Genomic DNA, 26,869 nt, shown 5'->3' on the forward strand with positions numbered 1-26,869 from the left:
TGCACATTAAGAGTTGCAGCATATACATGTTATTGCATGTTACAAGGTCTATAAGTCCAAGTTTAATTTATTTATTTGTACTTTATTTACATTTATTTCATCATTTATTTTTATTTGGTATCAATAAAAAACAAAACATTTTTAGTAGTATTTTTACTTGCAATATAAGCTTGTTTCACACATGTCCATCCTGTTACTCTCTATTAATCGCCCATAGCTCCGCTCCTGAATGATAACACCCGCAGTGTAATGTTTAATTCTCAGTCCTGTTGCAGCACATTCCTTGTTCATTTGTGACTCATTGGAGGTGTTTTTGTAAGCATACATTTGGCATCAATTCTTCAGTGGCGTCTCGGTGCCAGCAATGCTGAACACTGACATCATGCAAATAAAAAAAACACTCCACCCAGAACTCATGCATCGCTCCAGAGTTCAGTTCATCCTCTCCTCCATCAAAGAGGGGAAAACCTCCTCTCTCTCTCTCTCTCTCTCTCTCTCTCTCGCTCTCCCTCAAAGTGAGCATTCATGGCGAACTCTTCTCCGCTGCATTACTGCCTTTTTCCAAACCTTTTCCTTTACAGTCCAGGCTACACATCATTACTTCTACCTCGCTCTCTCTCTCTGTATGAAGCTTTTTAATCAGTGTTTTTTTAAATAAAGAAGTGCATAAGGAAGTCCATTTTAATTTATGCAATGCATGCATATACTATTCATAATTCAAATGTATTGATGCTAAACATTTGCTAAAAAACTTTGGAGTTTTCTAAGGACTAGGGAGTTTTCATAGGAAGTTATAAAGAAAATGCATAAAGAAGTCCATTTTAATATATGCAATGCATGCATTTAGATTTTAGAATTTAGAAAATGTTCATGCTAAACACTTGATTAAAACTGTTTAAATCCCCAGGGAGTTTTACTGGGAAATAATAAAAAAGAAGTGCATAAGGAAGTCGATTTTAATATATTTTCTGATTTTATCATTCACAAAATGTTCTCTGTTCATGCTAAACATTTGATTAAAACACATTTGTTTGTGTGGGGAAAAATAGGGAGTTTTATTATGAATTAATTTTAAAGAAAGTACTTAAGGAAGTCATTTTAATAAATGCAATGCATGCATTTAGATTTTGTAATACACAAAATGTGTAAAAAAAATCCCCAAGGAGTGTTTTGAAATAATAAAAAAGAAATGCACAAAGAAATCATTTTTGAAATATTAAATGCATGCATTTAGATTTTATAATACACAAAATGTGTTTTACTCATGCTAAACACTTGATAAAACTAAGCTTGTGTGATAGGGGGGAAAATCCCTGAGAGTTTTACGAAATAATTAAAAAGGAAATGCACAAGGAAGTCCATTTTTAATATACGCAATGCATGCGTTTAGATTTTATAATAGAGAAAATGTGTTTATGCTAAACACTTGATAAAAGATGGCATGATACAGTAAAATCCCTAGGGAGGTTTTATTATGAAATAATTAAAGTGCATAAGGAGGTCTATTTTAAAATATGCAATGCATACATTGATGTTATAATTCACACAATGTGTTTTTTTTAGGCTAAACACTTGGTTAAATTTGTTTGTGTGATACAGCAATAAATAAAATCCCTAGGGAGTATCTTGGGAAATAATAATAAAAAAAGAATGCATAAGGAAGTCAATTTTAATTTTTTTTTTTTAAATATCCAATGCATGCAGGATTTATAATTGACTAAATGTACTCTATTCGAGCCCAACTGTTCAGTACAACTGTTTGTGAAAAAATCCCTATGGGGTTTAAATATGAATTAATTACAAAAGAAAATACATAAGGAAGTCAATTTAATATATTCAACACATGCATTTAGATTTCAGTGCATGCATTTAGGTTTTATAATAGACAAGATGTATCCTGTTCATGCTAAACACTTGATTAAAACGGTGTGATGCAGCAAAAAAACAAACAAACTAATCGCTGGCGAGTTTTATAAAATAGTAATCAATAAAACATAAAGAAGTCAATTTTAGAAATCAATTATAATATATGCAATGGATGCATTTAGATGTTATAATTCACAGTGCATTGTATTCATGCTAAACACTTGATGCATCTAAGGTTGTGTGATACAGCAAAAAAAAAATCCTTAGTTTTATTATGAAATGCACTTGAAGCATAGAGATGTAAATGCTCTATTCAGGTTCAGTCGCTTGTAGGAGAAATGACTAGGAATCATAAATGGCAGAAAACAATCAAACTACTCGCTCTATAAGCAAGTGTTCATGACGATATATAAACAGTAGAGGAATATAATGAGGAAAGATCAGATTTCAACATCTAGCAGCAGATCTGGCTGATATATTAATTTCCATTGTAGGGAAAAATACTATGGAAGTACTGATCAATTTTTCTGGAAGTGAATTACTTTTTTGAAATCAGCTTTTCTGTAATAGTTGACATTTTATAGCTATGTTTACATTTTTTGTGATTTCACCATTTTCACATCAAGCATCCTAAGGGACTGATCCCACACCAGGCTCAGTCTGAAAGCGTACCCCTATATACATTTCTGGAGAGCGCCAAATACATCCCAAGAGATACGTTTTTTGCAGTTCCACAAGGCCACTGTGTACGCTTTTTCAGATCTCAAATTTCTCTTGCAAGTGCCATTCGGGGTTGCTGTTCTCACGTAATTCCACCAGAGGCCACTGTCGACTGACTGAGCGAATGACCAACCGACTGATAACCCCGCCCACCTCCTTCCCTAAACCCAACCGTTTTCCAAAGCAATCTAGAAAAAGAAAAGCCCTTGCCTGATTTTTACTATGTTTTCAGATTTTACCTTGTTTTCACCCTGTTATTTACTTGTTTATTTTATTTTTTTGCTTCTGTTTTTGTCTTACTTGCTTTTTGGAGCCATTTTTCGGCAAACACGAACCCTGTCATCATGGTCAACTCCTCTCTGCATCTCAAGTCTGTCGGCGTACGCTACGAGTCAATGAGCAAAACTGTTAACAGTGGACAAGCTGTCCACATGGAAGTAAACCTTCAGCTGGTAGCACGAAAATGAACAGTGTCATACCACTATGTACAGTAGCATTCATTTAAAAGACAAAATGCAGCCTAATATACCTCTGGCTATATAATTTTGCGATCTCTAGAAAGGTATACGGGGCTACGTTTTCATCATGAGCCTATATTGAGCGATCCGCCATCTGTCATAAAGCTTCACAGTGCACGTGTTTCTCATTAATCACATCAAAATCATAACACTTTCAGCCTGAAAACACCATAACACATCAGCTGAGGGTGAGACGTCACTCAAGATCACAGATAGTGACGCAGAATCAGCCAGAAATCTTCACTCAACACCGACAGATGAAGGATAAACAGAGCTGATCCCGTCAGGTGGAGAAACAAACACATGTGCTGGAGGAGGAAGACCACACACACACACACACACACACACACACACACACACACACACACACACACACACACACACACACACACACAGCCTTCATCTAGAGGAATGAGGCCAGAAAACACTTCAGGTAAAGGCTGAGGCTGTGTCCCAAATCACCCCTATTGACCTTAGTGTTCACTTAGTGGACACAGCCATTGGAATCTTTTTGGCTGGAGGCTTCGGCTCTCATTCACTTTCATTGATTTTTATATGTTGAAATCAGCTGGTTCTGCTGCTTGATGCTGCAAACTAATATTTTCTTACTATGTTCCTCTACTTTTTATGTAGTCATGAACACACTTGTTTGTAGAGCGAGTAGTTTGATTGTGTTCTGATATGTATTATTCCTGGTCATTTCTCCTAATAGCGACTGAATCAGAAGTGAAAATCGCAGAATAAGGTTAATACTCTGAATAGTGCACTATTTGAGGGAGCAGCCATTTCTAGTGATGTCTCAAGCCATAGGGGCTTTTACTGAATCAATCCCACAATGCAGTGCAATAACGAGTCTACAACCCATGCGCATTCAACAGCTTGAAAACACCCATAATGCACTATGCACACTTGAATTTCCCCATCTAGCCACTAGATGGCGTCTAAAGCAGAGTCCTATTGGTTTAACTTTAAAAATAAACAATTTAGTTAATGTTTGTGGACAAGACAGAAGTCAAGAGTGTGTGTTTGATGACTGACATTGTGTTTAATAACTATTGCAGTTTCTTAGTTAGAAAATAAAAGGGGCGCCGATGGCTGGCAACGGCCCTCTGACAACCTTTTCGCAGACGAAAGTGAAGACAGAGGGGGTAGTGGGTGATGTCCCAGACGAAACCTAAGAGTGCGTGGGGCGGGGAGTGGTTGGTTGGGGGTTGTGCGAGGACGAAAGTGAAGAGCGGGGGGAGGGGAGGGTTCGGGAACGACAGTGAAGAGCCGGGGAGAGGTGGGATGGGGTCCTTTGGGCTCCTAATAATATCTCTGCAGGCCCCAAAACTGCGTGGGCCCTTAAAATGATAATAAAATGTTACAGTGGGGGAAATACGTATTGAACACGTCACACTGGTGCTGTTGACTCGAAATTTTCATCAGATGTTGGTAACAACCAAAGAAATCCATATAAGCAAAGAAAACAAATCTATTTAGTTTACAAATAAAGTAATGCATAATAAAATGAAATGATGCATGAAAACAGTATTGAACACATGAATGAAGGAAGGTGCAGTTCGGCAGAAGAAAATCAAGCTGTAGAATGGCCCAGGCAATCACCTGATGTGAATCCAATAGAGAATACAGAATACAGCTCAGATCTGCTAGACGAGACCCACAGAAGCATCAAGATTTCGACATTCACACCTGAGCAATGCATGAGGCTTTGTTTTTTTTGTATTGTTTGGGTTATTGCCAATATCTGCTTCAATTCCATGTCTATAATTCCTTTAGGAATATTATTTCACTGAGAAAAACATGACAATGTGTTCAATATTATTTCCCCTCACTGTATGTGCTGTCATCGAGGCCAAGACAAAAGAAATGAGTTAAAATTAGGGGTGCAACAGTTCACAAAAATCACGGTTCGGTTAGATACGACACAGTGGCGTCACGGTTCAGTATGTTTTTGATACAGCAAAAAAAGAAAAAAGCCAGAGGATTTCTCTGATTTTCATTTTACGGCCCTAATATTAGTGAACAGTAATAGCTGTGCTGTTCTCACGGGTGCTGTCTGATATTGCACAGATGATATTGACACTTATTATTTTCATACCTCATCTTAATAGCAGTAGCGGTCTTTTCATGAGCTGCAATATTAGTTTCATCTCAGTGAATGCATCCTCTTTAGTGCTGGTGAACGCTGTGTCTCTGACAGCATCATGATGATTAAATGAAGGATGAATTAACGTGAGAACATCTCCTGCTTAAGGTGTAGATTCAGTGGCAAACACTGTTACCTGAAAACTCCCGCCGGCTTTACAGTGAATGATTTAGTCATTTTCATAGCGGATCTTAAACACTGGAGGTCTTTTATCCACTCTTGGAAAAGTGTAGATGCTGGATTGACATTCAGCACATGATCACTGATCAGATGAGCCATTATTTGTAACTTTAGGTGGTTTCCATATCTCAATCTGTCAGTGTTGTTTTCATTCTCTCGTATCCAGAGCTTTACGTTTTCGCAGCCGTAGCTCCCTGTCATCTGAACTGAGTGATTGACAGCTGATATTAACCAATCTATTCGCGTTCTGTTCTTGCGCAGTGGGCCAATAAGAAGAGCTTGGAGGCGGGGCAAGCATTGCAGGCTTTGTTTGCTGCAAATTGACATGTCGACTGTTTTAAACCATTCCCGAGCTCTGCGTTTGGCGTATTTAGGTGCAAAGATGCTTAAAGCGTAAACGCCTCCTAATTCCGCTCACGTGGTGAACATTTTGCTGTGAAAACTGGTGGCATGACATTAATTTTATGCATTCCCAAATATATTTTGACGTCATATAGATAAAATTTCGGGCGCATATGCAATTTCAAGCCCTGTCTCATATCCACAGCTATAAATGTACCGAAACCAAAGATTATATTGTGCACTTATACGATTATTTCACGCGGCCGACATTTTAAAGGACCAAAGCGAGGCTGCGGTGGGAAGAAACCAGGAAGTATCGGACCAGCACTGTAAACATTGCAGTAACATGCTGTACACTACAAACCTCCAGCTGTTGCTGAGATTTCAAAATGCAGAAATGGTGTAAACATTACCTCAATATCATTCAGTAACTTTATTTTAAACAATAAAAGCAATTTAGCATCAAACAAGATCACAATCTCTGTGATATACTTAAGTATCCTCCTGGGCTTCAGCTCATGGCACTAGTTAACACTGTGAGGACGCTTTCCTGCTTCAGTCTATGTAACCCGGTGAGTGATAATCACTGCAGTACTCTGCAGCACGCCCTCGTGTTGTGTGTAATAGTGTTGTCCTGATACTGGAGTTTTAAACCCGGCTATTTCCCGCTAACATGGAAGCGCCGCTGAGCGCGGATGACTCGACTGATCTTCACGGCTTCGCGCTTCAGTCTCCGTGTATCTGTGTTTGGTTTGCGCTCAGTTTACCGATCTTCACCCAGTGCAAGCACAGATACACGGAGACTGGAGCATGAAGCAGCCGTCAAGATTAGTCGAGTAATCAAGCAGATCGCTCGGCTCGTCTGTGTTTGTGCTCAGAATACAGCGGTGGCTTAACTGATGACCTTCTCGGCCAATCACGATCATTTCTGTTGAACACGTGAACACAATGGCAAATCAGCGCTGTTTTAGGAAAGCCGTCAACAGTGCCTTAAATGTTAGCGCGAAATTGCCGTTTTTTCTTTTAACTCAGTATCGTGACAAGTCTAATATAGTGAAAGAATCAGTTTATTAACTCGAGTTTGATAAACGGCATCTAAAACGTGTGTTTGGGAAAGAAAACGTTTGCTAACTAGTGCCATTTCCCTTAACTTAGCTGAAAATGAGCTCTGACATCCCTTTTTACATTCACCATTCATTCAGAACAGACCTACGGGTCACCCGGAAGGTGGAGAAATTATAAATTTGTGTCACTTTATCTTCACTGATAAGATATACAGCCAGTTACACAACATTCCTATGTGACTCCCAATGATACTTCCGCGTTTCGTCCCACCGCAGCCTCGATTTCGCTTTTGAAAATGGCGGCCGCGTGAAATCAGTCTATGGTATTGTACACTTATTTTCTTTTATCTTTTTAAATATTAATCTGAATTGTTCGGTTTCTAATGCGTACGGAACCGAAAGTCTCGCACCGAACGGTTCAATACGAATTCGCGTATCGTCACACTCAATGAGGGCAAATCATATTGACTTCAACTCTATATTATAAAGTAGGAGCAGGTTGAGCTCTGAAAGTGATGAGCAAAGGTGGATTTCTATAACTATAAAAGCCAGCATTACTCCAGACTGCATTATTCCTGCTTGAACTCCGATTACAGCTTTTGTACATATATTTCTGCCACCTCAGAGCAGCATTAACACTCGGCATGTAAAGACACATAATTGCCACATCAGAGGTGCGTCTGTGCCTCCTCTGCGCTGTGTAAATTTAGCACAAGACCCTTGACTTCCGTGTTAAAACAGAGAAAACATGGAATAATTGTGTCACTTGCTAAAGCGCCGATTTTTGTTGGCGTTTGGACAGCAGCTTCTGTTCACGACTGACCTCCAAGTGGAAAAGTGCTGTTGAATACACTGAAGTTATATTTTCCATCTGACTTTTATCTCGCCAAGAGTGAGCCGTTTCTACAAAAAACACACCAAATCCAGATATTTGCACACACACACACACACACACACAAATCAGCAGAGCTGAAATCCCTCCAAACATGCGATGAAAAGGCAGATAAAGAGCGAGATCACACAAATGTGTCCAGAAAGCATTGGCGGAGACTCTTTACTCATGCTCAAGTGCTTTATTACATTAAAGCGCAGGAATAAAGAGCGCATTTGAAGTCTACAAAATAAAGCGTAACAGGATCCGCAGGAGCAGAGGAAAGGGTGTGCAGAAACGCCAGCCGCTGTCTTTAATGCAGGGAAATAACGCTTGGCGCATGTTTGTCTTGCTGTGGCACTAATCCTGTCGCCTTTTTTCATCCCTGATTCTTGCAACAACACGGCCTTCGGGAACTAATAAATGGACGGATTGGGTTTCCTCGCAGATGCCAAACTCCACAGGGTCAGAGCAGAGAGGTGCTGTTTATATTCAGGGCGTTTACGCTGTATTGATATTACTGGAGATATCAGCTGGAGCTGCAGATAAACCCGCTCGCATCAAAGCCCACAGAACAAAACTCCTCCGCTGCAGAAAGTGCTGTAGTTATGAGGGTAAAGGGATAGTTCACGCACAGATTTGTCATTTACTCATTATTTAATCGCCCCCAAGTGGTTAGAAACACAAAGGAAGATAATTTAAAGAATGTTGGAAACCTGTAACCATTGACTTTCATTCCACTTTAATGAAAAAATATTAAACAAACTCGATTACTGGAACTATTTAACAGAAAACGGCATGTTTTACTATAGATTTAAGAGCTAGGGCGCTGCCATATTGTAACGTCGCTGTGTCTGACGTCACGGGGTTGGTTCCGTTCCCTCTGCTGAACAGAGCTCCAGGTGGCTGGAGCTCACCTCCTACTACGCGGCCAGCAGTTCGCACAATCCTATATAGGCCTTTGCGATTGCTGCTGGTGCTGTTTCCATACCAGGTGGTGATGCAGCCAGTCAGGTGACTCTCCACAGTGCAGGTGTAGAATGAGCGGACAATGTGAGGGCTCAGTTTCCTTCGCAGGGTGATAAATCTCACCTTATAAATAGGGTGAGGAGCTCTGTCACCGGGGAGGTGCCTGGAGTAGAGCCGCTGCTCCTCCACGCCGAGAGAAGTCAGCTGAGGTGGCTCGGACATCTGTTTCAGGATTTCTCCTGGAGGCCTACATAGGGACATGCTGGAGAGACTAAATCTCTCGGCAGGCTTGGGAACGACTCAGGATCCCCCTGGAGGAGCTGGAGGAAGTGTCTGGGGAGAAGTTCTCTCCTGAATCTGCCGCCCCCGTAACCCAGCCCCCGGAAAAGCAGATGAAAATGAATGAATGAATGAATGAATGAAAATGTGGCTCAGTGTGCAGTGCACTTTACGTAGAGATTATAATACTGACCACACATTTTGTGGTGTACTTTGTAATCAGTAACCGAGCTCTGCCCAAACGAAAGTATTAATTTAAATACGATTATTATGATGTGAGCGGGTCAGGACTGAAGGATCTCAGGGAGGCGCCGGGAGTGTAAACACAGCCCTCGTCTTCTGTGTGTAGCTTTTGCGTAGCTCTTCAAAGCGTCCAGAGCCTCCTAAAGCAGAATCAATAGCAGCCCGTGGGAACAGCTCAGGAGAGGACCTGATTGAAGGCACTCATGACCTCATTGCAGGTCCTGGTCGGTGGCAGCAGTATAGATGTGTTCGCTGATAGTGGACGAGTGTGTGTGGTTTGAGTTCAGACGGAGACAGAAAAGGGCTTGTTTGCGGAGGCTGGCATACGGGTGTGTTTGCATACAGTGTGTTTTAGAAAAGTGAAAGCTTTAGGAAAGATTCACAGCAGCAGAGCATGCAGAGAGTTGTGGATTGTTTCATCTTGTTCATTACAAAATATTTACATTGACTTTGTCCTATGAAACTCTAATTATTCTCCATTTCAGCTGATTAATTAATGATATTGCTGATGAATCATAATCAGCATTCAACAGCAGTCAATATGTGAATATAATAATAATAATAACAGCAACAATTACTATTATTATTATTATTGTTATTATTATTATTATTATTGTTGTTATTATAATTTTTATTATTATTATTATTGTTATTATTGTTATTATTATATTTTTTATTATTATTATTGTTGTTATTATTATTATTATTGTTATTATAATTTTTATAATTTTTATTGTTATTATTATTATTATTTATATTTTTATTATTATTATTGTTATTATAATTTTTATTATTATTGTTGTTGTTATTATTATTATTATTATTGTTGTTGTTATTATTATTTTTATAATAATAATAATAATAATAATTATTATTATTATTATTATTATTATTATTATTATTATTATTAATGATTTATTTATCTATTGCAGTCTTTTTCATTTAGTCATGAACATCAAGATTTAGCTGATGCAAGATTTTGGGAAATGCATTGTTATAAAAGTGCAGATGTTATATGTTATTTGTTAAAAATGAAATATTTTTATATATAATAAAATGTATTTTTAGATGACATCTTTTTCTAAGCATAAACTCTAAAAAAAAAAATAATAATAATAAAAAACTTCCTAGATAATTATACTGGCAAACAAGTGAAATACTAAGTAACTTGGTTGTTTATTTCAGTGTGGTTGTGGTGATTTCTCTGAACTCCAGAAGCAGTGAGAGAAACTCAAAGGCTGTTCTTGTATTTTTCTGAAATAAGCTGAAGTGCTTTTACTCCAACAGTTCCAGTGGATGCTTTAACAATAACAGAGTAGGAACAATATCTCTATATTTGTCCTGGGGATGTGTTTCTGACTGTTTGTAGTGACTGGCTGAAGTGAGCAGAGCATAGATCATAACAATCATCCCAGACCAGAAACAGCCAAACAGATGAAGCCAAAGAAAGAGTCTGATGGTCAAACTGTGGTCAGGTGTGGAAGAGAACTGTCTGCACGTAAAACATCACACCATCCTGCACTGCACGGCCCAAATTATATTGTTCCTCAGTATTTTACTTCTGTTTATGCAATACAAATGTTTTAACATCTTCCAGAATGCATTCAAACCTGTGTGCTCTTGATTCATTCCAGGTTGTTTGTTTATAAAACTTTAATTTCTTAAACTTTTTTTTAACTAAATCCATTTTAATCTGATTAGAAGCTTCTGGTTTTTTAAGTGAATGCATTATGAAGGTAAATCTAAATGTAAGCATGAAAAATGTTACAAAACTGAGCTGTGTAGCAAAAACTAAACAAAACTGGAAAATTTAACATAACAAAAAAGTTATAAAATGGAGCTACGTTACAAAAAGTACAGAACTGCGCTGTGTGACAATGTAACCATAAGTATGAAAATTTTGAGTATTAAAAATCCAACCATGTAACAAAAAACGCACAAAAAATGTAAAAGGTCAAAATTAAGCTGTGTAATGAAATAGCAAAAAAGGTACCAAATTTAGCGATGTAACAATGAATGTAACCAAAACAATGTAAGGACAATTAACATTGTAACATTGTAACAAAATTAAACTGTGCAACAAAAATGTAACAAAATAGAGCGATGTAACAAAATCAAACTCTGTAATCAAACAAAGTACAAAATTGAGATGTGTAACAATGTAACCAAAATGTTAAACAAATGTTACAAAATTGTAACAAAATTGAGCCGCATAACAATGTAACAAATTACTAAATGGAACTGTAAAACATTATAACAAAAAAATAACAACTGAACTGTTACAACAACAAAATAGTAACAATATTGAGCTTTTAACAATGTAACACTAAATGTAGCTGTGCAACAAAAAAACTGAGCCGCATAACAATGTAACAAATGAATAAATGGAACTGTAAAACATTATAACAAAAAAAATAACAACTGAACTGTTACAACAACAAAATAGTAACAATATTGAGCTTTTAACAATGTAACACTTAATGTAGCTGTGCAACAAAACAAAAAAAACAAAACTGAGCTGTGTAGCAATGTAACAAAGTACAACATTACATGGGTATTATTTTCTTGATCTGAGCATAAACTCGCTTCATTTTGTTTGCTTTTAAGTTCCTTCATTCATTCCATTACCTTTGGCTTAGTCTTTGTTTCAGGGGTCGCCACAGGGGAATGAACCACCAACTATTCCTGCATATAGTTTTTACACAGCGAATGTCCTTCCAGCTGCAACGCAGTACTGGAAAACACCCATACACACTCATTCACACACACACTTATACACTACAGTCAACACATGGAGAACATGCAAACTCCAAACAGAAACGCCAACTGAGCCAGTCGGGACTCGAACCAGAAACCTTTCTGCTGTGAGGCCACAGTGCTAACCACTGAGCCACTCTGCCACCGTGTAGAGTTTTGTATTGAACAAAACAGCAGCATAGCTCCTTTTTTACATGATAAAAGAGCGTGAAGGTCTGACCTGCAGAGTTTCCAGCAAAACGTCTGAAGATTTGCTGCCGTCTCGACACCTATAAACAACACAAAGCCTCATTAACCGTCCCAGAACTGTTTAGCTGGACCTGCGGGTCATCACACACACCCCTGTCCCGGTCTGTGATCCATGTGCTCGCACTTCACCTTTGTTTTTTCTGACATGAAAATCCCTCCATCTTACAAAAGCATGGGGGAAAGTACTTTACAGCAAGCAATAGCCAAAATGTTCACCACGAGTAACACACTGGGGGGGTGCAAATTATTTTTCTTAGGGTGCAGTGCCCCTTTTGCCACCCCCCCATCCCCACCCACCCTGCATCGCCGGGCCTGCCTTACTGTAAAGTATGACACAAAAAAATCTATAATTTTGATTCATGCAATGTATTGTAGGGTATTTAAGCAGCTTAAGACTAGTTTTGTTCAGCACTAAAGCAGGAGAAACAGCAGCTGTCTGTGGCTCTTCAACACATGCACATGAATAATCCCTCTCCATTCTCTTCTTCTTTTTTTTCTCTTTTCCAGGAGATTTTCACCTCTTGCCACTCACTTAGCCGTCATGTGCACCGCCGCGGTCTGTTTATTTGCTGAAAGACACACCAGGAAGTGCAGCTTCAAACACGGCCTGCAGTTATAAACCTCATTCCTCTGAGCGGCCCACCTGCATGCAGACACCTGGCCCAAACACAGGGAAAATTCCAGAGCAGTGGACGCACATCCCATTTCCAGCTCTCCCAAACAAAGACTGTCTGGAGCGGCACATTTCAGAAGAGGTACAGACAGAACAGCGTGATGCTACACTCTAAAAATGCACAGTTGTTTCAGCCCCATTTTGGGTCAAATATGGACAAAACCCTGGGTTATTATTATTCATTAAATTAAATACAAAATTTCTGATTAATTCAAGGTCTGGAAAGGGCTTAAAAACAAACACCCCTCCTCTAAAGTGCTTGAATTGAAAGTTTAAGATGTTTTATCAACTATCGCACTGTGCTGCTTTCGAAAACTATATTCATCATTTTAAAATCTTAAATTTAAAGAACTATGACAAATAATGCACGTTTGATCAATATTTCAGAAATATTTCAGAATATTAAAGGTGCTCTATGCATTTATTTGACTCTTCTAAAGCATAAAAACACTATAACGTGTGTGCAGATATTCAGAAACATGCTCAGTGCACATTCATGTTTATCTGAAACACAATGCTCTAGTCTGCTTTGAGAATGTGTGTTACGTGCCGGAGCGGCTGTCTTTGTTTTGGTCTCTTTAATCCGCCCACTGCCAGTTTAGCCAATCATATTTCAGCACCCCAGGTTGCCAGATGGTGGAAAACAGCGTATTTCCTTTATTCAGTCATGAAGGCTTTTAAAGCAGGGGTCACCAATCTCTGTCCTGGAAGGGCCGGTGTCCCTGCAGGTTTTAGCTCCAACTTGCCTCAACACACCCGCCTGGATGTTTCAAGTATACCTAGTAAGACCTTGATTAGCTTGTTCAGGTGTGTTTGATTAGGGTTGGAGCTAAAATATGCAGGACACCGGCCCTCCAGGAACAAGTTTGGTGACCCCTGTTTTAAAGTGTGCATCCTCGACCAAAATGCGCCCTCTGGTGGACAGTAGCAGAATCTGAAATGAGATGCAGATTCAGAGTTCCACATGAGGTTATTAATTAATAATATAAATATTATGAGTTTAAACATTAAGTGAGCAGGTCACATTGTAACCCCGTGTCTGAACAATGCACTACCTGACGAGATACGCATTTAACCCAATATAATAAAGACATTTTAAACCTCTTGAACATGATTAAATGTAGATGCTGAATCACTGATATGTGTTGGTTTGCACTGAGTCTCAGCTCTGAAGTTCAATCTCAGCCGGTTTATTGTATTCTCCAGATCTGAGCTGAACTATCTGCTGCTGCTGTCAGTAGTACGGAAATAAATGTCATGTCAGACTCACATTATCAGCATTTAACACTGAATTAAGCACATGAGCTGTACCTGAGTTGATCATTGTCAGGTTGTAAGAAGTGAAACTGTTTCTGAAATAGAAGTTTCAGGTGTTGTTTTGGACAAAAATTCCTTTTAATATGGAGGATATTCCTCTGTTGCTTTTATATACTCTCTCTGAAAGAAAGGTACAGGAGATGGGGCAGTATCTTTTCAAAAGGTACATATTCGTACCTAAAGGGTCCATAAAGGCACCTCAAAGGTACTTTTTAGGTACATTTAAGTACTAATATGCACTTTTAAGGTACCACTGTGGACTATTTGGGTACAAATATGTATTTTTTGAAAAGGTACTGCCCCAGTGACAGCTCCCATGCCTTTATTTCTGAGAGTGTAGAACACAACTTATATCAGCCTTAAACCAGTCTTTAAGCTTGACAGTCAGGCACACTGCTGTTGATGTCGCCAATCTGGCAACCTGTGCTTGCAAGTGTTTTGAACCAGGAATGCAATACCTAGTTCAACCACTGGGTGTCAAACTTACACACTGCACCTTTAACTGGATTGAAGTCAACAAATTGCATTAAAGTTCTTTGGACATAAAATAGTCTAAATTGTTGAAAGTGACACGCTGAAATAGTCCTTTGAAAGTCCTTGAGTTTGGTGTCCATGAAAATGTAAAATATATATTTGACCCAATTTAAGTTGAAATAACCCTGTGTTTCTACAGTCACCAGACATAAACATTCCCTTAGTACATATGAATTAATTATTTATTAGGGCTTTTATTCATTTTAAATCACAACAAACATTAATTAGGAATATAATTCTACCCTAATTAGTCCAAAGTGTTTATTGTCATGCAGTTTTTGTAGATTTCATAGGATACATGTCTGTGTTTCAGCAAATGGGATGGTTTTTGGTGACGAATCTTATTTTGACACAAAGTTTGGAAAAATGCTTTGCCAATTAAAAAAACCAAACAAATCAACAATAAACTCAAATATATTAATCTATCATCATGTTGGGGCTGTTTTTGCCCCATTGACTTCTAATATAATGCCATTTTTTATTGCAAAGACATGACAGCATATAATCATGCATTCTTGATTGCTGCTGGTTTTTCCTGTCAGGAAGAGCAACAATTAACAATATTTACTGTTGATCAGCCGTTGCAGTGCAAAAAAGCTGTGTGTCTGGCTTCTATATGGAGTAAAGTGTGTGTGACCTTCTCAGACCTTCATACATCTGAGAGAATCAAATGATACCCTCAACTGTTAGAGCACTGTAAACACAGTAAGTGTATTTCTGCACACACACACACACACACACACACACACACACACACACACACACACACACACACACGCACACACACACACACACACACACACACACACACGTTTTAAAAAAGCCAGAAACTCTTCAGCACAGGCCAATCTAAAGGGTTAATGCTGACAACTGATGATCCAACAAGGAAAACCAGCAACAATCAGGAATGCATGATCATCTGCTGTCATGACTTTACAATCAATAAATGTGATTATAATGGAATTCAATGGGGCAAAAACAGCACCAACATCACCAAAGGGGAGTCAATCTGAACACAAAGTCAATTGGAGTTTTTTAAGAAACTGCTTGACTATAGGAAATGCTGGCTTTTGTCCTGTTTTCATGATATTGTCTGATGTATGGGATCAGTAGCATTCAGTGCGGTGTTTAAAGAATACAGCTTTATGACCTTCGTCATCTGGTTTTCACATTGAGGGACCAAATGAAAGCCTTCTGTCAGTGTCTTTTGAAAGAATTCTACTGTTTCAGCATCTAGAGGAGCTTACATAACACACACACACACACACACACACACACGCTGGAAAAAAGGAGCCAGTGAGTTGTTGAAAGGTGCAGATTCCCTGAGTTAAACAGAGTTAAAGGTATTCGGGTTAAAGCCCCATTGAGAACAGCTGCATCTAACCAAGAGAAGCAAAACCATGAGAATATGTAGAGAAGCAAATGGATTTACTAATGAACTTGAATCTAATTACACATTCGGCAATATAATCTTACAATAATAATATGGTACACATTTAAGGTGAGGTAATCAGACTACTTTGGATTACATTTAGATTACTTTTGCGCTAACACTAATTTGATGTCACATGGATTGTATAGTAGACATGTATAGAGATGTAATCGGACTACTTTTGGAATACATTTAGATTACTTTTCTACTAAGTTCATCTCATAATATTCGTATGGTAAAGTATAGTAGGCATTCATGTTAATCTGACTACTTTTGGATTACGTTTGGATTACTTTTGTGCTAACCCTTATTTGACGTCACATATATTGAAGATGGATAATCTTGTGCTATTCTGACAGATATGCATTTAATTAATCTTCATTGTTTTTGATCAACTAGAGGCTGAACAGCTTGTGTGTAAAGTGCACTGATGGATAGTTAACATTTCACAACACACACACTTCTATATGCCTCACTGTTAGTGTTTAACACTGAATAACAGTAAACCACATCTGATCAGTTTAAAACTTCACATTAAACACATTTAGAAAACAGCAGCGTTACAAAAAACTAATGATGCACAGCAAAATCACTGAGACATCTAATATTTAATCTAAAAAACACTAGAAGTGAAAAGCAGCAACAATAACACACTGCTTATGTAAAGAATCAAGTATATAAGCAGCAGGGCTATTATGAACAATATCAACTTTAAAAAAGAGACAAACTGGTACAAATAATGCATTTGGAACGATGTATTTCCATTGTGTCAATAATATTTAATTGTGTAATCCATCAAAAGTAACTGTAATCTGATTATGAGTATTTTAAAGAGTACTTTAATAACAAGTACTTGATTTTAAAAATCTGATTACATATATTCCATTAATGTCCATTATTAGCTATTAAACAATATAATCTCTTTTTGCCATTTATTAATTCTCCGTCATCTGAATGTTCATAATTTATAAATTAAGAACCATTTGGACCATTCCATAGTATAGAACTTTAATTAATCTGTTGTGGTGATTCTACAGTTGCTATGGTAACATGACAACTATTATAATTGATCTGTTGTGGTGATTCTACAGTTGCTATGGTAACATGACAACTATTATAATTGATCTGTTGTGGTGATTCTACAGTTGCTATGGTAACATGACAACTATTATAATTGATCTGTTGTGGTGATTCTACAGTTGCTATGGTAACATGACAACTATTATAATTGATCTGTTGTGGTGATTCTACAGTTGCTATGGTAACATGACAACTATTATAATTGATCTGTTGTGGTGATTCTACAGTTGCTATGGTAACATGACAACTATTATAATTGATCTGTTGTGGTGATTCTACAGTTGCTATGGTAACATGACAACTATTATAATTGATCTGTTGTGGTGATTCTACAGTTGCTATGGTAACATGACAACTATTATAATTGATCTGTTGTGGTGATTTTACAGTTGCTATGGTAACATGAGAACTATTATAAATGACCTGTTGTGGTGATTCTACAGTTGCTACGGTTACATGGCTACTATTTTTATTGACCTGTTGTGGTAATTCTATTGTTGCTATGGTAACATGATAACTATTGTAATTGATCTGTTGTGTTGATCCAACAGTTGCTATGGTAAGATGACAACTATTATAATTGACCTGTTGTGGTGATTCTATAGTTGCTATGGTAACATGACAACTGTTTTAATTGATCTGTTGTGGTGATTCTATTGTTGCTATGGTCACATGGCAACTGTTTTAATTGATCTGTTGTGGTGATTCTACAGTTGCTATGGTAGCATGGCAACTGTTTTAATTGATCTGTTGTGGTGATTCTACAGTTGCTATGGTAACATGACAACTGTTTTAATTGACCTGTTGTGGTGATTTTACAGTTGCTATGCTAACATGACAACTATTGTAATTGACCTGTTGTGGTGATTCTACAGTTGCTATGGTAACATGGCAACTGTTTTAATTGATCTGTTGTGGTGATTCTGTTGTTGCTATGGTAACATGGCAACTGTTTTAATTGATCTGTTGTGGTGATTCTGTAGTTGCTATGGTAACAAGACTACTGTTGTAATTGATTTGTGGTGGTGAATCTACAGTAACTATGGTAACATGAAACTATTGTAATTGACCTGATGTGGTGAATCTATCATTGCTACGGTAACACAACATCTGTAGCAATATACTGTAAATAAAGACCAAATGCTGTAGTTTTCTAAAACTATAAGGTATATTATACTTCAAAACACCAAAGTTTACTGTAGTAAAAGCTAAAGTATTATATATATATATATTATAGTATTTATTACAATTTATCAGTCCACTGTATGCTTTCAGGTGTAGTTCTGATCGTTTCCTGGACACTGTTCAGTGGGAGGCCTTCCTGAAAACTCACCCTCCGCACAGCTCGTTAACCTCTGCACACACACACACACACACACACACACACACACACACACACACACACACACACACACAAGGCTATTTTTAAACATCACCTCAAAGGAGAGTGCAGGTCAGCGGCCCCTTTTCCCCCCAATCCTTCCCCATGTGTGTTCCAGAAAAAGTCTTGACTTGATCACTTTAACAGAGCAGCCATTCAGACGCAGTTTTCTATTTAAAGAAAGACCCCCAGATCTCCGCAGCGGGACTCCCCTCACTCGTTTGTTTACTCCTGACCTCCCGGGAGGCCAAATATAAGAGTGTGAATTCTTGAAGGGCCCCTAAATTGGATGGAAAGTATCTTGTAAAGAGCTGGAACTGTTCAAAGCGTCTCTCTCTTCAACATGTAGGCGGCAAGAACGTATTTTCCTGAAATATCCTTTTTATTCCTTATTTTCAACAGTAATTTTTCTTTTTTAATTATCTTTTTGTTGTTTTTTCTTTTAATTTCGGGGGAAAAAATAAATATTTTAGACTTATAATGATTTATAATGTTTGTATTTAGTCATTGCGCAGACACTTTTGTTCAAGTTGACTCACAAATTTCTCTAACTTGATTATTAAATATGTAAATTCTTTGACTGGAAGGGGTGGGGCTTTAAAGTAAGGGACCGGTGATGTCATCAGAACATAAAAGTTGTTTTAGGAGTGGAAGTTTTAATATTTTAATAGGGACTTATTATCAAAAATAAACCAGTTGTGTGTCTGCAGTGTGTGAATATCTCCAACCTCTAATGGTCAACATTAATTAATTCTATTTGTTTTAATCTGACCTGATGAATGAAACACTTTGATTGACATTCTCCCTTTGTACGTGTCATCAGAGGGGGAAAGCCCCACCCACTAGTGAGCATCTCTCCCTCTTTAGAATAAACAGCAGCCCTGAGTGAGAAGCAGCCGTCTGTCCATTATCCATTAGAGTGTTTGAGCTGCTGAAGATGATGTCAGCATAGACTAACAGGATTATAGATGTGGAGTTTTAGATGAACAGCGACAGGAGCCACATAGACTGACAGAAGCATCAAGCACACACACACACACACACACTGAAGCACACATGCACACCTGACCAGCACTGACAACACACACACTACTGTTTTACAGCTGTCACTAAGATGACGCAAAGCCATCTGTAGCTCCGCCCTCTTTTGAAAAGAGCACTATCTCATTTGCATTTAAAGCGACAGTCATCAAAATGCCACAATTAGGATCAAAGCATAACAAGGTCAGTTTCAGTGAGCTAGAGAACATTATCTGTGTGCTATTTTCAGTTGAAACACACACACACACACACACACACACACACACACTAGAGACATCAGAGTGTGATGCAGAAGGGGATTTTAAAGTTTTTGTTTTATTTTAAGGTGTCCGTTACACATGTTCCATGTACATATTATAGTAATTGCATTCAATTATGCATAATTACATGCAACTAACCCTAAACCTAACATGCATTTAACCCTAACCATACAGTAAGTACATTAATACTACTCAGTAGTCAAATGAATAATCATACTGTAACAAGGACACACTGTAAACCCAACAGTCAACCTCAGCAAATGAAATGAGTGTAGTTGACTCAAAACGTACTGAAAGTTGATTCGACTCATTTGAAAAGAGTTTTAAGCTCAGTGTTAAAGGTAGCATGTTATTTAAATACCTCATTATTTCAACTTAAATGGAGAAGGTTCACAGTACTGTAAGAGGCTTTTGGAAACATTCAGGGGGATAAAACTTGGACTGGTTTTTGTATTTAGTACACTGTCAGAAATAAAGGTTTGTGAGCTGTCCCTGGGGTGGAACCTTTTCAAAAGGTACACATTTGTACTGAACGGGGCCATATTGGTACCTCAAAAGTATATATTAGTACCTAAAAATTTTAAGAGGAACACTTTTGTACGTTTTAGGTACTAATATGCACCTTCAAGATATTAATATGGACCTTTAAGGTACAAATCTGTACCTTTTTTTTTTATTTTTTTTTTTATTTCTTTTAAGGAGAGAAAAAAACAAAAAAAAACAAAAAACAAAAAGTAGGTTACAAAAAAAAAAAAAAAAATTGGTAATTAATACAATAAAACACCAGAACTTAAATGAACGGTTGACAGGTCACATATTTCCTTACAGGTCACATGAACAAATACATATATAAATCAGGTTACACTGTGTAAAGGCATAAGTACAATCCATTTCTCCCAATATTGCAGGTATTTGTCCATTTGTAGTTTTAAAGAAAAAGTCATCCTCTCCATATTTTGAACATTAGATATGATATCCAACCATTCAGATTTTGTAGGGGGTTCCAATTGTAGCCACTTTCGAGTCACAGTTTTCTTACTGGTTGCTAGGAGTATTTTTAATAAGTACTTGTCTTTTACCACAAATCTGTACCTTTTGAAAGGGTACCACCCCAGTGACAGCTCATGTACCTTTATTTCAAATCAAATCACTTTTATTGTCACATCATCAGCATCACGTGTGCTATGATGAGTGAAAAGCTTAGGTGCTGGCTCCAGACAGAGAGTGCAAAAATACAACAGCATACTCCTAATAAAACAGGACAATGTAAAATTGACAGCGATATGTACAATGAATAGGTGTCCACACTGAGAGTGTAGTGACTACATTAACTCCGAGAGTGTTATACGTTCCATCACTGCTATCTTCCTGCTTTACAATAGTGTAGGTCAGTTTATTAGGGAAAGAAATCATTGATTAAAAATAACATTATAATAGAGATCCATTAGATAGTAGTGGCCACAAAAGTCAGATAAGATACCTAGAAATATCAGGGTGAGGTTAAATTTATCAATGATGCACCAGCAACAACTTTAACCATGAGGTAAACACAAAACACTTTCCATCTGGAGCTCCTTCACGGGACTCCACACTTGTAAACAATCGCTCCATCCAGCTCGGTCTGCCCAGACTTGTCAGCGCTACCAAGCCGGCCAATCACAGAGCTTTTGCTACGCGTCATTGCAACATTTAGCTACATTTTTGAGAGGTGGACGTCAGCGACACGGACGGCCACGGCGTAGGGCTATACGTCAATGCGTTGGTGTTGCCGTAGCATACGCATGTGCTTGAGGCAGAAGTATAAATCATCCTTTACTCTATTCACGTTGCTTTTCTTACTTAGTTTCCAGTCCAAATATCTAAAACTTTTTAAATCAAGAAGCATTTTCTAGACAAGCAAAAACATTGTCTTGTTTTAAGAAAAAATTTGTCAAAATTAAATGAGTTTTTCCCTAAATCAAGCAGAATAATCTTGCGATGGGGTGAGCAAGAGAATCTTATGCAACTAGATTATTAAGCTTACCCCATTGGCAGATTATATTTCCATCTAAAATCAAAATGACAGACATGAACATGATAAAAAAATAAATAAATCAATGATTAAAAAGCTAGACTAAATAAAAAATGTGCAATAAAAACAAAACATTTTGAGCTTCCTCAATCGTTCTGCATGATATTCCTTCTGGCACCAGAGACTAGACTTGCTACAAGAGGTTTGCATTAATGCACATAAAACTGCACTTTCAACACAAGCGAATACTTCATCTCACAGTCAACTTACCCGCCGTTTGTCCCATTTAATTTAACCGTGGTCACTTCAGACAGCCGTGGGACGCACATTAAACTCGACATGGGCCATTTATCAAGCACCTGCACCACAGAGCGTAAACTTCTGCTCAAGTAATCACCTGCGGTTCAGCAGCAGATCTCACTGGGATATCCAGCAGGAGAAGAGAACAAACCTGGAACAGGCCCATCGTCCAGCCAAAAACCATTTGGCCCCGCAACAAGCCTATTTCCTCTCTCCGCAATTACTGCATTTCGATTACCATTCCGGGTGTTTTGTTTTCGAGGTTCGTTATTAAGGTGAAATACGGTCTCATGCTGGACTTGACTGATGGCGTGTAAGAATAACACACGCTGTGATGGGAATCAAGCAACATTGACACTCATCTACTGCCCTCACTTTATCTTCATTATGTAGTTTACTTGGGTGACACGGTGGCTCAGTGGTTAGCACTGTGGCCTCACAGCAAGAAGGTCACTGGTTTGAGTCCCTACTGAGTACGTTGGTGTTTCTGTGTGGAGTTTGCATGTTCTCCCCATGTTGGTCTGGGTTTCCCCCCACAGTCCAAACACATGCGCTATAGGGGAATTGATCAACTACATTGGCTGTAGTGTATGAGTGTATGTGTGAATGAGTGTGTATGGGTGTTTTCCAGTACTGGGTTGCAGCTGGAAGGGCATCTGCTGTGTAAAACATATGCTTTATTAGTTGGCGGATAGTTTTTGAATTAATTTCAGTAATATTATTGACTAATTTGAATGTTCATATGGTTTATTTGTACAATAGAAGATTGGAGAAACGTTGCTGCTCTGATGAGTCTCCATTTTTAACTTTTGGATGCTCGGCTCACAATTTGGCCTCAACAGCATGAAAGCATGGATCATCCTGCCTTGTATCAGCGGTTCAGGCTGGTGGTGGTGGTGTAATGGTGTGGGGGAGATTTTCTTTGGGTCCATTAGTACCAATTGAGCATCAACGCTACATCCATGTCCATCCCTTTATGAGCACAGTGTCTCCATCTTCTGATGGCTACTTCCAGCAGGATAACACCATTTCATAAAGCTCAATCATCTCAGACTGGTGAACATGACGATGAGTTCACTGTACTCAAATGGCCTCCACAGTCCCCAGAGCTCAATCCAATAGAGCAGCTTTGGGATGTGGTGGAACGGGAGATTGGCATCATGGTTGTGCAGCAGACAAATCTGCAGCAACTGTGTGATGCTATCATGTCAATATGGAGCAAAATCTCTGAGGAATATTTCCATGAGCTTGTTTAATCTCTGCCACCAAGGATTAAGGCAAAAGAGGTCCAACCCGGCACTAGTAAGGTGTACCTAATAAAGTGGCCAGTGAGTGTATATTTTACAGTATAAGAGACTTGTTTTGTTTACCAAATACTTGGATCTAATTGGATGTGCAGTGTAAACAATGAATAAAAGTTAAAAAGATTATATTTGTTTATTTTAAATATTACGTTTTTAGTTGTTTTACTCCCAAAGTCATAAATATGCAGATTGTTTACAAAATTATTAGCAAAAAATGTCTGCAGATTTTGTCTGGCCTTACTGCGATAACTAATAATTTGACATGCATTTTGTGTCATTAGTCAAAACTGGTATAAAGTAATAGGTTTATTCCAGTAGATGCAATATGTACCTGCGGTTCTAGAGTCAGCTCACACCTTTTAGAGCAGAATATCATAGATAATAGATGGTCTCAATTGTCTTGGCAGTCATGTAGCACATGATAAAACACTCAGCAATCACATTACAACCTGCCTGAGCACTCTTGCATCATGCCTTTTTCAAATGGCAAATCAAGCCTCAATCACTTCATGAGCATGTTCTCCACAACAGATGAGAGCAGGCGAGATGTGCACTAATTTACTGATTGAAGAAGACTGAAGGCTGAAGTGTGTGTGTGTGTGTGAACTCAGCGTGAGATCTGCAGTCTTGGGTGGCAGTGAAAATCTGCAAGTGATTAGAAGACTTCAGATTCTTTCATGATTAGATGTGCGCTCGTTCTCCTGGGTTGGTTCTGTAAAGCCTGGGCATTTCTGAAGTACAGTTACTGCTGCTTTAACAAAAACACAAAGTCATAATGTGCCGTTTTCTAAGGGGCTGTAATGAAATGCCATTACAGTGGGTCCGTGTGTGGTTTACTGAGCCTAAGTGTGTGGATGGTTTTATGATGTTGTTTTGCTAAGTATTTTGATAATTTCCTGTTATCGTCACCCGTCAGTTTCATTGGCTCGAGCGTGAAGAAAGTAGATTAAACCGCACGCTTGAAATATTTTTGGCAGCGGGTTTATTGTGCCTGTTTAAAGGAGACCGGTCGCAATAATTTACACAACTGCGTGTAATAAAAGTTGTGCCGGTGCCAGAAATGAATCACCGAGAGTTGAATAGACTGTAAAGCTCTTATATGAGGCCAGGGCAGATCTGTGACACTTACAGTGTGGAAAAAGCACTTTTTACAGAGGAAGGTACAGATATTTCTGTCATCAGGGGTTTCAATGTTGTTACCTCTGGAGGTTTGGGTTTGTGAACAACTCACAAAGGCACAACAATTATGATCTTTAACAGAGACTTTGACACAATACATACAAATATGAGGTTCCCAGTGCTGGGTTGTGGCTGGAAGGGCATCCGCTGCTTAAAAGATATGCTGGAATAGTTGGCGGTTCATTCTGCTGTGGTGACCCCTGATTTATTAGACGAATGAAAATGAGTGAGTGAATGTAACATGTAAGGAGAACACTAAATAGGATGTTGGTAAACACTATGAAAACTATGAAAGGACCGCATCATACTGCCTTGGCTTGTTAACTTACTGTATATAGTTTATGTTGTGTTTGTTGGTTTCATGAGCTCGTGGTTATTCTGTCATGTCTTTTTAATAGTCATGATCATCAACGATCTAGCCTGTGCAACCTATGTGCTGTTTTTCTGTAGCATTACAAAGTGTTTTCCTGGGGTCCGTTCTTCATACGTGGATTACTCAGTTAGCTGGATTTGGATATTGAAGATTTGACATGATCCACGCTCGTTGAGTTCTTCTCAAATCATCCGAGAGTTGTTGTCATAGTAACAGTTCTGGTAGCTCAAACCTACTTGGGAGCAGGCTCATTTCATAAACAGGATTAGATTGGGTCTGTTCAAGCAAAGATGATACTGAAAGTATGAACCAAATGCTAAGTTAAAAATACATATATTAATAAAACTTATGCAGACAAAGAGCAAATTATTCAAAGAGCGAATTTATTGATATGAACTTTTTCGATACAAACGCCTACATGCACAACATTCGACTTATTTTGAAAAAAGATAATAATTTATGCAGTCATGCACGTGTTTTGACCGCTAATATGCCGGTGATTTTGATGATTCGCAAAAGTTGCAGACACCTTTACCGATATCGAAAGCTTTTTTTATGCAAAATTAATTTCTACAGTTATTCCTTACGATGACAAAACTTGAGCAGGCCTAAGCTACTATAATAAAGAAAATCTTCTCTAAATGTAGAACTAAATACACTGATATGCATTGAAATACATGATGAATACTCTCGACACATGAAAGTGTAAAACCTGCAGCTCATAACAAACGTGGGAAGTTTAAAATTTAACAAACCGATTACTGCTAATTTCATGTAATTTTCATAATTGAATATCAGATGATGTCATTACGCTGATGTGCCGTCAGCCAATCGCTGCATTGCTGATCATGATTTCCAGGATGGATAGATCTGTCCTTCACAACACATGCAGCGATCTCAGATCAGTTCATCCAGACATTTTAATCTGATTCGCAAACTTGTTTGAAGAACCAAATTAGCAAGAGATCAGTTATCAAGATTAACAGATCCAGGATCTGCCAAATCATCTTAGATCATTTAAGTGAGAAATGAAGAACGGAGCCCTGGTCTTTCATGTTTTGATCGCTGACTTGTTTTCTCCTTGATGTTGTTTTGTCGCCTGTACTGATCATTCGCCTGTTTTTGACTGTGATGTTTGATTAACTCAATGCATTTATTTGCCTGCCTGACCATTCTCTTTTTAATAAACTGAAATATGGATCCTAAACTCCATTGTCCAGCTTCCCATGGTTACAGAAGACTCAGCCCAGAAGTGTGCAAATAGTCCTTTATTTACATAGCTGTGTGATTGTAATCAGTGGGAAACAGGAACCGGTGTGTGCAAGGTACATGCTGGGAGTTGTAGTTCATATCAGTGGCATATGTGTAGTTATCCTCTGATCTGCACAGGCTAGATCGCTGGTGATCGTGAAAACAACAATGGATTGATTCTTCAGTGTTTTATGTTTTGTTTGCTTATTTGTTATGCAAAGCCATATGGATGTGTTTTGGTATTATTGAAATTGCACCAGCATGCTTCTGATTGGTATGGAGTACCACAAGGCTCAGTACTTGGACCGCTGCTTGAACTTAACTTCACACGGTCATTGATCATTTATTTGGCTGCTTTTAGCTTGATCTCTGACATGATCTGTGTTAAGGAATAGTTAATGACAGACCTTTGAATTATTATAAAGTAATGCACATCCTCGCGTTCAGATGTTGTGTTTGAGAGTTTATTAGTCAGATGTTTATCCTCCTCAAACTGCTCCTGTGTGTAGCCACAGTGTCGTCCACA

The 26,869-nt window shown here is 38.2% G+C and overlaps 2 protein-coding genes and 1 long non-coding RNA gene across 9 annotated transcripts in view; all 3 read left to right on the forward strand.

Annotated features, from left to right (window-relative positions):
• xpot (exportin, tRNA (nuclear export receptor for tRNAs)) overlaps positions 1-26,869 on the forward strand; it is a 266,921-nt gene that overhangs the window by 44,830 nt on the left and 195,222 nt on the right. For both annotated transcript variants that reach the window (XM_087246977.2, XM_087246978.2), the window contains exon 3: positions 12,715-12,962. The gene's annotated coding sequence lies outside the window, so the exon portion shown is untranslated. The remainder of the gene's footprint in view (positions 1-12,714; positions 12,963-26,869) is intronic.
• pthlha (parathyroid hormone-like hormone a) overlaps positions 1-26,869 on the forward strand; it is a 224,349-nt gene that overhangs the window by 44,830 nt on the left and 152,650 nt on the right. For all 6 annotated transcript variants that reach the window (XR_015942071.1, XR_015942072.1, XM_088649806.1 and 3 more), the window contains exon 3: positions 12,715-12,962. The gene's annotated coding sequence lies outside the window, so the exon portion shown is untranslated. The remainder of the gene's footprint in view (positions 1-12,714; positions 12,963-26,869) is intronic.
• The window catches only part of LOC148679883 (uncharacterized), a 759,583-nt gene that overhangs the window by 17,882 nt on the left and 714,832 nt on the right, over positions 1-26,869 (forward strand). The gene's annotated exons all lie outside the window — the stretch shown is intronic.

The sequence above is a fragment of the Danio rerio genome, chromosome 4 (genome assembly GCF_052040795.2).
Source record: "Danio rerio strain M-AB ecotype USA chromosome 4, GRCz13ab, whole genome shotgun sequence".
In the NCBI taxonomy this organism is placed as follows: domain Eukaryota; kingdom Metazoa; phylum Chordata; class Actinopteri; order Cypriniformes; family Danionidae; genus Danio; species Danio rerio.